Genomic DNA, 11,916 nt, shown 5'->3' on the forward strand with positions numbered 1-11,916 from the left:
TCCTTTCTTTTTACGGTTTGCCTCATTGATGTTTGGTGGAGAGTTATGGGTCAAACTCTTAGGATACCCTTACGAGACCTCACTCGTCCTCATAGGCGACTTTGGGGTTTAAAGGGCTTGTTATAGCTAAAAGCAACCGTGATTCCTAAGCTACGACAGTGAGTTTTAGTGTATATTCTTATCTTGAATCTTTCTTTTTCGTTTTCAATAAAATTTTCGTCCTTTTTCTTTCTTGTTTTGTTTTGCTCGAGGACGAGCAAAAGTTTAGCTTTGGGGAATTTGATGAGTGACATTTATGGCACTCATTTGGTCCCTTTTTGGATGAATTCTATTTCTTTTTATCTCTCTTTTCTTTAGTTTTCCTTAGATTTATTCTTGTTTTCTTCATTTTACGCTTTTTGTAGTTAATTTCTCTATTTCATGCATTTTCTAGTTTACTTGTTATTTTTCTCTTTTACTTGTTTTTTATCATTTGTTTGTAGGTGGTAATTGATTGTCCAAGAATTCCCGAGCTTCCTCTCTATGATCTTTCATTGTTTTCATGCCTAAAGATGGTGCAAGAAGCTTCAAGTCAAAGGTGGATCCAAGGGGCAAGCTTCAAGGCTTTGTATATGCCTTCCTCATGGCTTATACTCTTCAAGAAATTCAAGAAAGTTTCTGCCTACTTTGTCCTCCATCATCATCATCTAGGATGTGTGCACCGCTTGAGCTAGGACGAAGAGAAGAAGGGGGAAGACCCGGCCAGGTGCGGGCGCACCAAGGTAGTGTGCGGCCGCACATTGGTCGGGTGCGGCCGCACACCTGGTGTGTGCGGGCGCACCAATCTGGGTGTGTCCTGTGCGCACCACTCTCTCTCCTCCGAGCGCCCGCACCTACGTGGGTCTATTTTTGGGCGTCAATACCTACCTCCTCTTTGTATATATAGTTATTTCTTCCTATTTCTAGTAAGAAACTTTTAGATTGGATTTGATAGTTAGTTTTGGAGAGAATTTTAGAGAGAGAAACTCAAGGATTGAAGAGAGAGAAACTCATGATTTTTGGTGATTGCTCAAGAATTCCTCACTGTAATTGATCTTTAGATCAAAGTTTTGTAAGGATCTTCTTCTTGATTTCAATACAAGTTTGATTCTAGTTGATTTCATGTTTTCCATGTTATTGTTGATTGATTGGAGTTAGTTTGATGATTGATTGTAGTTTTATTGATTTTTGATTGATTGTTGATTGATATTTGATTTCAATTATGTTGATGATGAAATTGATGATTGTTGTAGTTTTGATCTTGATTCCTATGGCTAGTGAGTAGTTTTCTAGCTAGGGAAATGGTGAAGCATGTTTGAGTGATGGATTAGAGTAATTTGGGGATAATTGATGGAGTTGATGATATGATTAAATTTGGTTGATAATTCATGTGCATGTGTGTGATTGATTGAAGTTTGGCCATCTTTGATTATTGCACTAGATTGTATTGTGAGCTTGCTATGATACGGACCATTGATTAGTAACTTGCAATTTAACGATTGAGGTGATTTGTGACGTTCACTAGGTAGTGTTTAGCGTAGTTGACGCTAGTTAGACCTCTAGGTGAACTATCTTGGTATGCTCTTTTGGATACATGATGATCTTCCTTCATATCACTTGACTTAGTCGGTTTGACCTCCCAAATTACCATTTTCCATTACAATTACATGTGGATCCATTGCCCTAGTGTCTTTAGATTGATTTCATACAAGTTCTTGCATCATTTAGCTCTAGCTTTAGTTTCCTTCATAAACCCCCTTTACTTGACTTCGAAATAGCTTGACTTAGGCATTGTGCATTCGACCTCCATTCCCTTGGGTTCGACCTTGACTTACCACTACACTAAATAGGGGTTTGTTAAGTTACAAATTTTGTTTGATTGGGTGGGTTGGTAGCCCAACGACCTACCGTTCTTCATCCCATCACTGGGGTACCGATACAGTGATGATTTGGCAACAGACATCATTCTCCACTCACTTCCAGAAAGTTTCAACCAGTTTATCATGAATTTTAACATGACTGCAAATGCAAAGACTATGAATCAATTGCATGCAATGCTGGTTAGCGCTAAGAAACAAATCCCTAAGGAACCTAAGAAGGAAGTTCTTATGATTCAAAAGGGAAAGGGGTTCAAGAAGAAGGGGCAAATGGCTAGTGCTAAAAGCAAGGGCAAGCAAGTTTCCAAGGCTCCTGAAAAAGCCTAAGGCGAATCCAAAACCCAAGGCTGCAAGTGAGAGTGAATGCTTTTACTCCAAGAAGAAGGGGCATTGGAAACGCAATTGCCAGAAATACCTTGATTTCCTCAAGAAGAAGAATGGAGCATCAACCTCAGGTATAATGCTATAAACATTTTAACTTTCACTAAGGTATGTGATACCAAGTTGCAGTGCTCAACATTGTGATGTTGCGCAGGAACTGCAAACAAGTGAAGCTAGCATGGAGATGGAGCTTGAGGGTGCACTAGAAGTTTTGAGTGGCCAGAGATAGCTTCATAGTTTTATTTTTTGATTAGTTTATAATGACATTTAGAACAATTTTCGCTTTTTTGGATGAGACAATATTTCAGTTTCTTGTTTTGAATACTAATTTGGTTTACTTCGCTTGGACAAGTATTGATCCATGACCAAGGTAATAAATTGTTTTCATTTTGCTATACATGAGTTAATTTTGTTTTATGACATTGATATAAGTAGATCACAAAAGTAAATTTAGATGACACAAAGTAAACTTACTTATAAATAAAGTAAGGTTAGGTCACATAAACCATTTGCACATCCAAAGTTATGGATGAACTCTTACTCTTATATGATTATGAATCATTTAAGAATTAGAAGTCATGCTTGATAAGGTAAAATGACCAAGTCACCTTTTAGTTGAAAGGGAGAAAGAGCTAAAATGACCTTTTGGAACACAAACATATGATGTGAGTGTACCATAAATTCAAAATTAGCAAGAGATTTAACTATTTCATTGCTCTTATTAACGATTTAAGTAAATATGTCGATAATTACTTAATGAAATAAAAGCTGGAATCATTGAAATGTTCAAAATTCCAAAATGAAATGTAAAATCAAGTTTGAGATAAACAATTTAGCACTACAATATGATTGTTGTGATAAATATTTAACTCTAAAATAAATGATCATTTAAAGCTATTGTTGAAATAGTTCACAATCCAGAAACATTACAATTAAATTGTATATTTAAAGAAGGAATCAAACTTTGCTTGCCATGGTTCGATCCAAGATTCAATGATTTACAAATATCGTTTTGGGGATATGCATTAGAACAACAACAATTGCGAATATACTAAACAGAAACTTAACCAAAGCAGTAGAAAGATGTCATAAGAGTTATGGACTGGAAATGTTCCAAAGTTATCTTTTCTAAAAGGATTCAAGGGTTATGAAATCTATGTAAAATGTTTATAAAGATGGCATAATAAACCCTAAATCAGAGGTATTATTCCTAAAATTGCGTAGAAACAAAATGTTTGTTGCTCGCAATGGTGTCTTTATAGAAAGAAATGTCTTCCTACAAAGCCAAGTGGGAGTAAAGTTAAATCTCGATAAGATTCGAGACGAGCAACAAATTGATGTGGATAACACTACATCAGAGACGAAGGCGCATGAAATCAGCTAATTCGATAAAACATGTGTCGGAGCAAGCTAATTCAAGTAGCAAGACCTCTATCGTCCTACTAGAATGAAAGGCTTCAAAGAGTTGAAGAGAATAATTCTATTGTCGCTCATACCTATCATAGGTTACTTAGGATCAAAACAAACAATTTGTTGGAATTCTAGTATAAACAGATTCTAAAATTTTCCTATTATTAGAATGGTTGGAATCTATACCTACAATTAAGTTTTAGACAAAATGCCAACTCAGGAAGTGGCTTAAAGCCAAGAAATCCAGAATGGACTCCATGTTTGTAAAGATGTGCTAGTCCATAATGGTCTTACAAATGGGGTCAAACATGTTAAGCAATGTAGGCCTATTCGGATTATTCTAGTTTTGGAAATCAAAATCACCTTCATGAAATGTTCTTGATGGATGGCATGTATATGATACAACCTAAGAGTTTTGAAATCAAGGAATTCCTAGAATGTTTTGCAAACTTCAGAAATTCATTTATGGATTGAAGTAAGCATCAGGGAGTTGGAACATTCATTAGGTAATCAAGCAGTTTGATTACCTTGGAAGAACGAAAGGAATCTTGTCGAGACAAGAAGTTTAGTGGGAGGAATTGGTCTTCTTAGTCTAGTATGTAGTTGACATACAGTTCATATGAAATGATATATCAATGCTTGAATAAGTCAAGCAATGGTTAGAAAGATTGTTTCTATATGGGAGACTTAAGAGATGTTGAGTACATATTGGGAATCAAAATCCACAAAGTGAACATTGAAGGATGACTGGACCTAATTAAGAGACTTATGTTGATAAGGTTCTTGACAAGTTCAAGATGCAAGATTCTAAGAGAGGATCTCTTCCCATGCCTCATGGTTTTACACTCAGTAAAACTCTGTGCCTTTAAAAGCTAGTAGAGTTGAGTTGTAAAGGTAATGTACCTTATGCTTTTGCATAAGGGGCCATTACATGTGCCATGAAATGTACAAAGCAAGTTGTTACATAAAACTTGTGCATGTGTAGCAAGTTTCAAGCAAATACAGAATAAGCATACAGAAAGTTACCAAGAACAAAGGTTTTGCATTTTTCTAGTTTATGGTGTTAAAGGTAAATAAGTTGTCAAAAGGTTTTACGGATGCAAGTTTTTCCAAACAGGCAAGATGATTCTAGAAGTTGATCTAGATGCATATTTTTGTCAGTATGGAGAAGTACAGTGAGCTTGAAGAGTTCAAAGCAGAGCACTATTGCATGCTCAATGTCAGAATATGTGTATAAGCTATAGTCGGATAGTTTTAGAGGAAGTTCGGATAAAAATGTCATATGACTAAAGGGTCACCTTTGCCCAAGAACAAAGGAGCCAGGGTCACATCACAAATCCAAACAAATGGATATGAGATATCGCCTCAGTTATGAGATCATTGACCAGCGGGAGGTCATTATGGTTTTGTAAATTAAATAAAATGTCCAAAATAATTATGAATTGATGAGCTCATCAGGTTAATGACCTAGTGAATTGAAACCCCACAGGTGAAAAATTCATAAATTAATTTAAGTTCCTAGTTCGAGATCATTAAAATGGACATAAATGATTTCAATGAATAGACTAGAATGTAAGATTTATTGGATAGCGCAGTTTCATGGGCTATAGGGGCATAGTGATGCTCGATCAATCACTTGGATATGCATGAATGATGCATGATCGAACTATTGACCTACTTTGAAGTTCAAGTATAGAACTTCCGTATATATTAGTGGATTCCTTTGACATGAGTGGAGCATTGATTTCATTCAATGGATGTTATAACTGTGGTACATTTAAACGTCTACCCGTAACTGGAGATTATAAAGGATGTTTCCCGGTTATTTCAGAAGTTGAGTGGGAGGCTTGTTGTCACAAGATTGGATAAAGTCTACTTATTAAACTAGGAAATGTTTCATGGCCGCTTGAAGAGGGAGAATTCAGAAAATACGTGGCCGCGTTCAAATGCATTACTCAGTAATCATTTGGTTTTGTAATTCTTACTCAGATTTCAAGAAACGATTTGTAGATTAATATGATCTCGACATGTGATGTAATCATATTATCAAATCGACATATACATTGACTTAAGGAATTTGAACATTGCACCCTTGTCTTAGACAAGTGGGAGATTGAAGGAGTTATGTCTTCGTTGTGTGCAATTACTAGATATATAATTGGATCAAATTATGGAGATAATTAAGTCCCGACATTTGGGTCGTCGTTTTTCTATAGCTAGAGGTACTTACGATCTTTGGACTAGTAAAATAGGCCAAAGCCCAATTGGACGGATCCTATAAGGTCACACAAAGGGGCTAGATCGAGCATTAGAGGACGAGGATAATCATGGGCCTCATCACTCTAGGTGGTCGGCCATATGGAGGAATAAGGAGGTTTTGGGCTTCGTGCCCTAGTCTAATTATAATGAGATTATAAATAGACTAGGTGCCTAGGTTTGCATGTATAGAAGTATACTGATCTTTTGATCAAACCCGAAGTAGCAAACACGAAACCCAACCCCTCTCAAAGTCCTCTCTCTCACGGCTCTCTCATCCTCCCCGGCGCACGGTGGTGTCTCGTGGTGGTGGTGGTTCGTGCGGTGGTCAGTTGTCCGAAAAGGTGGTGATCGCGGTTTTCCTCAAGCACTCGACCAATCTAGTATAGGTGGACGGTTCGTTCGAATCTCGTGGACTAAGTAAAGGAGCAACACTTGGGGCTATATTCTCTTCGTGATTTTCCTGTCGAATAGCTTCGTGGAATTCACGCTTCAAAGGTATGATTATGTGTCTTGTGTGTTATGCATGCGATTCTTGGTTTAGGTGCTATATGAATATGATTCATGTTATTTCCGCTGCATAGTACCTATAAACTCTTACAATTGCACATCGTTCTTATGCAAGAACAGATAGAGTATGTCCTTGATGAGGAAATGCCCGAGGCTCCCAATGAGGAAGTGACTCAGGCTGCCCTTAACCGATGGCAAGTGGCCGATCGGGATGTCAAATGCGTAATGCTAGCCACTATGTCCCCTGAACTTCAGAAAACCTTCTTCGAGAAGGAATCGGCCTATGAGATCATTTCTGAGTTACAGAATATGTTTCAAGAACAGGCACAAACTGAATGGGTTGAAACCCACAGGCAGATCCTTGAGACTAAGCTTAAAAAAGGAGAGCCAGTCAGCCCGCATGTGCTCAAAATGATTGGACTATTTGAGAACATGCAAAGGCTTGACGCGAGGTACACAACTGAAATGACTATTGACATCATTCTCCATTCCTTTCTCAAAGGCTATGACCAGTTCAAGATGAACTACAATATGCATATCATGGAGAAAACCCTCACCGAGCTTCACGGAATGCTGAAGCAAGCTGAGCAGACGCTCAAAGATACCGGATGTGGCTCACACCTTTGTTCAGCTTCATGGGAATTAGATACCGAATGTGGCTAACAATGTGATTTGTGATTTGGTGAAGCTTATGATGTAATGGATTGATGTAAATTGGGGATAATTGATGAAGTTGATGATGTGATTAAACTTGGTTGATTGATCATGTGCATGTGTGTGATTAATTAGAGAGTAGCTAACTTTGATTATTGCACTAGATTGCATTGTAAGTTCACATTGATATGAACCATTGATTTGTGGCTTGCATTTACATGATTGAGGTGTCTTGTGATGTTTCCTAGCTAGAGTTTATGGTAGTTGACGCTAGTTAGACCTCTAGGAGAATAGCTTGATATGCTCTTTTAGTTGCATGATTGATTTTCCCTCACATTGCTTGACTTAGTCGACTTTCCATTCCAATTTGCTATGTTCATTGCTATTATTCGCGGATCCTAATCCCTAGCTCTTATATTTGTTTGGTTTCCTCGTTTTAGTTGTTGTTAGTGCCATCTTTTACCCTTTGTCTTCGACCTAACTTAGGCATATAATTGGAAGCACTTAGACATTACCGTTCCTTTGGGTTCGACCCTTGACTTGCCTCTATACTTGTATTTAGGTTTGTTGAGTGTTTATAAATTTTTTTTGGCTTAGGAGGATTAGTCCAACGACCTAATTTTCCCACGTCACTTGGTTCCAATTCTCAGGCACTAAGGAACACTAGGAGGCTAGCGAAGGGAGAGATCAAGCTCCAGGTAGGAAATGGAGCGAGGATTGGTGCTATATCCGTAGGATCTCTTAGTTTGTCTTTGCCTACGGGGCTAGTTTTAGAACTTGACAATGTTTATTGTGTTCCCAACATTACCGAAAACATTATTTCAATTTCGGCGTTGGACGCTAGAGGTTTTGAATTTGTTGGGGTTTGGTGAGTCCGACTCACCGCGGAAACAACCCCGACTTAAGGAACCACTCGTAATTAATAAAACCATAAAGCATAAATAAATAAGCACAAGAAAAGGAAGAACGAATCATACCCTTGAAGCGAGTTTCGCGCTCACAAAACGGGCTCTTACTTGAAAGCCTTGAGCACTGCAAATGCCGTGCCTCCAACGGTATCCACCCACAAAGGACGAACACGACTTTTAAAATCCGCTACTTTGGAGTTAGCAAGGTCCGACCGAAACCCAAGTGTTAATAGAGTTTAAGAGTTTTCCCAAAAATATGGAATGCTCTTTCTAAGTCCCACTCAAGCACTTTACTCGAAACCCCAAGGTTGGAAATTATAGAGGAAAGTATGAGTGGGAATTTCTATCCCATCAATGTAGGATCATGAAATTCCACAAATTAAATTAAAATTGCACACTAATAATAAATCTACAAGTGGCATTACCATGTGAAATGGGTTGGTGAGGACCACATGGAGAGTAGGGGACCATACTTGCTCCCCACTCAATACTCTCCTTGTGCCACATGTCCTCACCCACTTGCTCCCATATTCCTCAAGCTTCCCATAGTGACCGGCCCTATGGCCTAAGCCACGAGCCCAGCCCGAGCCCAGCCCGCGCCTAGCCCCGCACCAAGATGCGGGCTGCTGTTGTGCGCGCAAGCCGCGCACTTGGTGCGGGCTTGCTGCTGTGCGTGGCTGCTAGTGCTGCTGTGCTAGCACGCCTAGCTTGCGGCAGCTAGCTGCTGCGCACACCACGTGTACGCGGCTGCTATCCGCTAGCACGCACCTAGCCATCCATGCTAGGCTCGGCTTGGTGCGCTTGCTAGCCACCTATGCTAAGACATTTTTGCCCCTAGCATTCGGATGCTCGGGGCACTCCGATGCTAGGGGTATTGTGGGAATATGGTCGATTTATTATTATTTTTTTGCGTCTCTTCTTTTATTATTTTTGACTAGACTTCTGACGATCGGTTTCGACGCTCCAAACTTGAATTACCGACGTCTAAATATTTAACACTCGGGCGACGAATTAATTCCTTCCGAATTAATTCGTCGAGTCGGTTCGTATATTTTGCTTGGGTGTGACCCGAAGGGTTCTGTCAAGATTAAGTTGTAATATTAATTATATTAATATTACTGATCGGAAGCGGCCTCCACCCAGGCATTCCGATCACTTGACCTTGCTGAATATATTAGCTTTCTAATAATTCTAAACCCGCTATCAGAATAATACACTTGTTCGAAGGACACCATTCCTTTCAATCTCCCACTTGTCCTTCCACACAAGTGTGCATTTAGTGTATAGCCCCTTTCCTATGTCTCTTCATGTCTCTTCATGAACTACAGAGTAAGATTACTCGTCATCTCTGTAACGTCTAGAAGTGTTTCTCGAAATCCGAGTTTGACTATCAATAAGCAGATGATTTCTAAAATCCATCTAAGCACGGCCATGCATTTTCACAGTCTCGCTCTTCGAGAGGCCTTTTAAACAACAAGACATGTTCCCTATTGTTAGTAGGGGGACATTTCCAGTCTTGTAATGTAGCTTCTCTTACTAAGAGGACCTACCCACTTGATATATGTCCTTATAATCCCCAGTTACGGTAGACATTTGGCGGATACCAAAGCGGACCAGTACTCAAACAAGAGATCTCCCACTACTCATGGTCAAAGGAAAAGAGTTCCGATAGTAATAATGAAAAAAATACTTATGACAATTTTTAAATCTCTTAAAGTATTCTCATAGGTCGATCCAGTATGGTTCTAAACCAATACCTGTGCAAATGATTTATATCCTCATAGCACAAGAAACGGTGCTATAAATCATACTACACACTAATCTCTAATGGTCATTAATCGTCCACAAAAATCTGACCTTGATTAGGGATAATTTTCGATTAAAATATTCAATGTTCACTTAATAAGTGTTTCTTTATCCAAGCCATTGACTTGATACCCTATTTTGAATATTTATTAAAATTGAATAGACTCATTATTTAATTCTAAACCACAATTAAATAGTTTTGTGGAATATTTAGAAATATTTTATACCACTATGAAACTTCACAATCTTTCATCTTATGATAAATGGTTTTTCCCTAATGTTTTAAGAGTAGTACTCTTCATAAAACATTCATAGAAATCACACTCATATTTGATATGCTTGATTTCTTTCATGCAATTATGAATGTTGTCGTTCACTTATTGCATAGGTTTAATTTTAATTACTTTGCAAACCTTAGCATCTTCATTATCCACCATTTCCATAATAAGATGGTAAAATTTTGAGAGTGTTAATGAATTACATGTGATTCAGGATTTATTGTCCAAGCAATGGTCCCACTCATTTTCATGATTTGAGACGTTCTACTTGATAACCTACAATCATCAATGTTCAACAACGAACCTTTCCATTTAACATCTTTCCTTATTGCCTTTAAGGCAACAATATTCTCAGCATATATTTTAGTAGACTCCTCGATGATGCCTTGCTTGGGTTTCACTCCCAACGGCTCACAACGATTTGGAATACCCTAATCACTTGTGATCATAGAAATTTTTCTTAAATTTCTGCACATTATACATGGATGCATATTCATGTTACCATTCTCAAGCCACGACACTTCTTGCCTCGTGCTTATAAATGGCTTCCTTGCTAAGGATCTAATCCTTGTTAAGGTTTTTGCTTGCAACATCATAACTCAAATTATACTTGTTTCCATGCGTCAAGAACTCATCCAACTACTTATCTAAGTTCTATGGATGTTCTTGACTATAATCTAATAATCTAATACTTAGATTAATGTCGATTGGTATTATATACGTACTTCACATGCTCTAAGCATATAAGTCGTCTGACGATTCCATATCATAGCTTTACATGATGGATTTAATTCTAGAATGATTCTCAATTATTCTATCCATGTGACATTTAGCTCATACAGTTACACTGAGTCTTGCCAAATTGTTTGCTATATGATATGGTTGAAAGTCTCTTACTAGAGTCTTTCTTGTTTGACTTAGTACTTAGCCTAGCTTATACTTAATTCAAACATTTACTTAGCTTCATACATATGGGTCGAAAGCCTTTCAAAGTCCTTCATGTTTAACATGGTAATTTCTTTTACTCATTTAAACATTTAATTAAGTCTATACCATAGAACTTAATTCCCAACATATACTAAGTATCGTCTTTAGCTCGGTCCATTGTCGAAAATACTTTCAAATCTAAGCATTCAGCATTTGATAGTTGTTTCACAATAGAGTTCGTAAACTTCTTGTTGGACCATTACTTTTGCTCCCACTAAATTTCTTGTTCATCAGAATTTCTATGTTTCTCCATAAGTTAATCCTCTTATTAACTTTATGAGAAAACATGTTCCAATTCCTTCATGCAATGCTCCCTTTAATCCTATGACGGATTCCATGTGCTTGGTTTCAAATCTAGCATTATTTAGATTTTCAAAACCCTTAGACTATTCCATAGTCACATCCAAAATCCTATTTTGGGAAGGCGGTTTTTGTATCTATTTTTCCATATTTCACATGTGCAATTTTGCTAGATCAATCACGAAAAGACTTGAGCATTCCGATTGGTGAATGGGATTTTATTAAAATCAACTCCTTGAAATTAATTATATCCTTTACAACCAATCTAGCTATGTATGCGTATACATTTCCACATTTGTTAGTTTTCTCCTTGAAAACTTATTTGCAATTGATGGGTCTTTCACCTTTCATGCAAATTAATCAAGTTTCAAACATGATTTTCAAAGATGGAGTCTATTTCGGATTTTCATGGCCTTTAATCATTAATCGGAATTAGGATTTGTCGTACCTATCTTACAAGACATTATTCCTTTACTATCTAATAGTAAATAGTATGCTTGTAAGTCTTAGGTTTGTTTCTATCTTAATAGA

The sequence above is a fragment of the Chenopodium album genome, chromosome 22 (genome assembly GCF_948465745.1).
Source record: "Chenopodium album chromosome 22, dcCheAlbu1.1, whole genome shotgun sequence".
NCBI lineage: Eukaryota > Viridiplantae > Streptophyta > Magnoliopsida > Caryophyllales > Amaranthaceae > Chenopodium > Chenopodium album.